This window comes from Equus caballus, unplaced genomic scaffold (genome assembly GCF_041296265.1).
Source record: "Equus caballus isolate H_3958 breed thoroughbred unplaced genomic scaffold, TB-T2T haplotype2-0000673, whole genome shotgun sequence".
Taxonomy (NCBI): Eukaryota; Metazoa; Chordata; class Mammalia; order Perissodactyla; family Equidae; genus Equus; species Equus caballus.
The window spans coordinates 29712-33084 of record NW_027221961.1 but is presented as its reverse complement, the minus strand read 5'-3'; the positions used below and the strand labels follow the sequence as shown (position 1 = coordinate 33084).

Below are 3373 nucleotides of genomic sequence, written 5' to 3'. Positions count from 1 at the left end.
ACTCCTCATCTTTGCATCCAGCGTTCTCAAACTCAAAACGAACGCAAGCTCATCCACCAGGAGCAACGTAGCAGCGTTTCCAAGCGAGGCAGGACCGCCCGAAGGCGAAAGCAGAATGGGATCCCAGTCAGGTGGAGCTTGAAACTCAGACCCACCCACCCCCCTACCCCCCCACCACCTCCCCCCCTCCCCCCCACCCCGGGAAGGGGGCTTCTGGAAGGAAAAGCGAGACAAACTGACAGGGACAAACTTAGGTCGGGAAAGGAGTGTTGATTGTGAATGAGCCTCTCAAGGACAAGCGAGCGGGTACCAGGTTTTAGAAGATGACCTGCAGCGGCACAGACGCCAGCAAAGGCAGAAGCCATCCCGTCTTGGGTGAGGTGCCCGAGACGCGCCTCTCTAACCCAGTCCGCCCTGTCCTTGGAGAAGCGGGCGGTGTCTGGAAAAGCCTGACCAGGTGTCTTTCCTCGGTGGGCGGGGCTGGTCGCTTTGGGACCCGTTTGGGCCTCCCGGCACCGCCGTGGAATCCGTTCCACCTGACAGGACGACTCTACCCGGCGGCTGGGGCGGCGGGGGCGGGGCGCCGAGGGAAGGGCTGGGGTGTCACCGGAGCGGGAGCCGAGCGGGTGGGAAGAGGCCGAGGCCAGAGGGAGCCGGCGGGCGGCGTGTGCGGCGTCGGGGTCCCGGTCCCGGTCCCGGTCCCGGTCCCGCCGGGCTGGCCCCGATTGGCCCTGGGTTCGGGTGGGGCCGCGAGCTGGAAGGGTTGGGCTGTGGCGGGGAGGGGTTGGGCCCTGCCCATGGGCGGCGCCGGCGGGCCCGCGGTGCGGAGGGTGGCGGGGGGGGTGGGGGAGGGCTGGCTGGAGGGGTGGGGGGCGTCCGCGGAGGACGGAGGCCGGAGGCGGCAAAAGGCGAGGGAGGCAAAAGCCTACAGCACCCGGTATTCCCAGGCGGTCTCCCATCCAAGTACTAACCAGGCCCGACCCTGCTTAGCTTCCGAGATCAGACGAGATCGGGCGCGTTCAGGGTGGTATGGCCGTAGACGCTGGCGCCTGCCGCCGGCGCCCCTAAGAAGCCGCGCCGCGTCGCCCGGCCCGCGGCTCGCGCGCGCGCCCAGGCCTCTGTGACGCGCACCCGCCGCCGCCGGCGCCCCCTGCGCCCGCGCTCGGCCTGCCGCCTTCCTCCCGCTGCTGCCTCCCGCCGCGGCCGCCTCGGGCGCGGCCAGCGGGCCAGCCAAACCCTGCGCTGCCCCGCCCTGCTGCCCTCCCAGGGCGCGGAGGCCTGGAGCAGCCCGGGGTGCGAGGAGGCGGGGCGGGGCGGGCGGCGGTGGGAAACGAGGGGTGGTGGGGGCGGGGATGGGGGCGGGGCGCCTGGCTGGGCGCTCTCCCCTCGCGGCCCGGGAACACTCCAGGCCGCCCTGGCCGCTCGGATCCGGCGATGGGTCGCAGGAGATGCGGCTGCTGGGAGGTGGGGGGCGCGGGGCACTTGGCCCGAGGCGTCGGGGCGTCGGGCCGCCGGGCCCGTGCTCCTCTGAGTCCCCTCCGGCCCGAGGGGCCTCCCAGCGGGAGCCCTGACCTCTGCGGCGCCGGCCGGGCCCCGACTTGCCCAAACCCAGGCGGAGCCACCGGCGCGACCAGAGGGCGTCAGCGGAAGCCCGCCGCGCTGCCCCTGAGGGCGCGGGGAGGCGGGGCGGCCACCCTTCCCCCCGCCAGCGCCGCCCAGGAGACCGGCACCCCGCCCCCAACCCGCCCCTCGCGGGGACCCTGGACAGCTCCTGCTGGCGCCAGCCCAGAGACCCAGAGACAGAGACAGAGACAGAGACACGGAGAAACAGAGAAACGGCGACACGGAGAGGATCCAAGACACGGACCTAGACAGACACCCACCCTGACCCAGAGAGGCTCTGCCCAAGAGCTCGCTTCCCCCCCAGGAGGGCGGTGGTGCTGGAGCTGGGCCCGGGCCAGGAGGCAGGGGCCCCGGGGCTGGCGATCACCCCTGGGGCCCTAGGCCGCGCAGACAGGCTCTCAGGAGTCCCGGGCTCCCGGCATCGCTGCCCCGCCATCGCCCAGGAACCACAGACAGGCACCGGAGCTCGCTGGCGCGCTCTGTCTGCGCTTGCGTGTGCGTGTGCGTGTGCGTGTGCGTGTTGTGCGAGTGGGTGTGTAGGCGTGTGTGTGTGTGTGTGTGTGTGCGCGCGCGCGCGCGCCTGTGTGTCTGTGTGCCTGTGTGTGTGCGCGTCCGGGTTTGCGTGTTCCTTTCTCTCCGCTTCTTCACTCTGGCTCTTTTCCTCTTTCTGCCGGGCACCCCCGACCTTACTGAGGTGATAGAAGGAGCAGGCAGAAAAGTCAGGGCCCAGAGAACTTGGCACGAGAAAGCAGCTCCATCTACCAGACATGTAGAAGCCCCTCCCCGACGACCGACCGCAGCGTCCCCGTTCTGCTCAAGTGCCGCTGGGGACGTTGCCCGGGATCTCCCGCCCGCTAGGTCACCGACGAAGGCGCCTCCGTTTTCCCAAGAGCGCGCTCGCGCCCAGGACGGAGGGAGGAGCAGCACGGTGTGACGACGGGGAGGAAGAGTCGCGTCCGAAGGCCCATCGGTGCCTGCCGACGTCCCGGCTCTCCCTGTCTCGAGACCTCTGGGCTTCAGGGTTCTGTGCCGCAAGGCTTTCCCGCCGCACCCCCCGGGACCCAGGGCGCGCTGTGTGCGCTGCCCGTCTCCAGCGTTTGGGCCCTGTGGGCCTTCTTGCGTCCCACTGGAAAGGGGACCCTGGGACGGAGAGAAGACGGGCAGGGGGCGGGCTTCGGCAAAGAGAGCGACGGCCATCCACAGACGTCCGACGAGGCCCTCCGGGGCGCCAAGCTCTCCATTTTCCACGGCACGTGTCCTCGTCAGGTTCTGCCACCTCTCGCCGGCATGCGTAGGCACACCGCTGGTCTTGCGGCCCCAGAGGCGAGGAGGCGAACGCCCCGGAGGCCGAGATTGGCACCCGCGTTCTCGGCTGCTGGGTGGCCAGCACCTAGGAGAGTGTCTGGCCGGAAGCAGCCAGGCGATCGATCCCTGGGTGCTGGATGAGCCTCGGCGGCAAGAAGTAGGCTCGTGGGGAAGGACGGCGGCCGAGGCCCGGGCCCCCACCGAGGCCGCGCTCCGTGCTGAGCGGTCCGCTCCGTGTTTCCCGCTTGCGTTCTCACCAGCACTCGCCCCCGCAAGGAGGCACGAACTCCAGGACCCCCTCGCACCAGATGAGGAAAGCGCAGCTCAGGGAGGGCACGTCACTCGCGGGAGACGGCGGCCCTTGGGTTTCAGCTCAGGACTTCGGTCTCCCGAGCCTGCGTTTCGGGGCAAGGCTCCGGTCCCGCGCTCCGGGAAACTGACAGGG

At 70.5% G+C, this 3373-nt stretch overlaps 1 non-coding gene across 1 annotated transcript; it reads right to left on the bottom strand.

The window, feature by feature from the left end:
• Positions 1–922: 922 nt before the first annotated feature.
• On the bottom strand, positions 923–1041 carry LOC138922235 (5S ribosomal RNA). The gene has a single exon (XR_011435300.1). It is a non-coding gene; the product is annotated as a 5S ribosomal RNA (ribosomal RNA).
• Positions 1042–3373: the final 2332 nt, after the last annotated feature.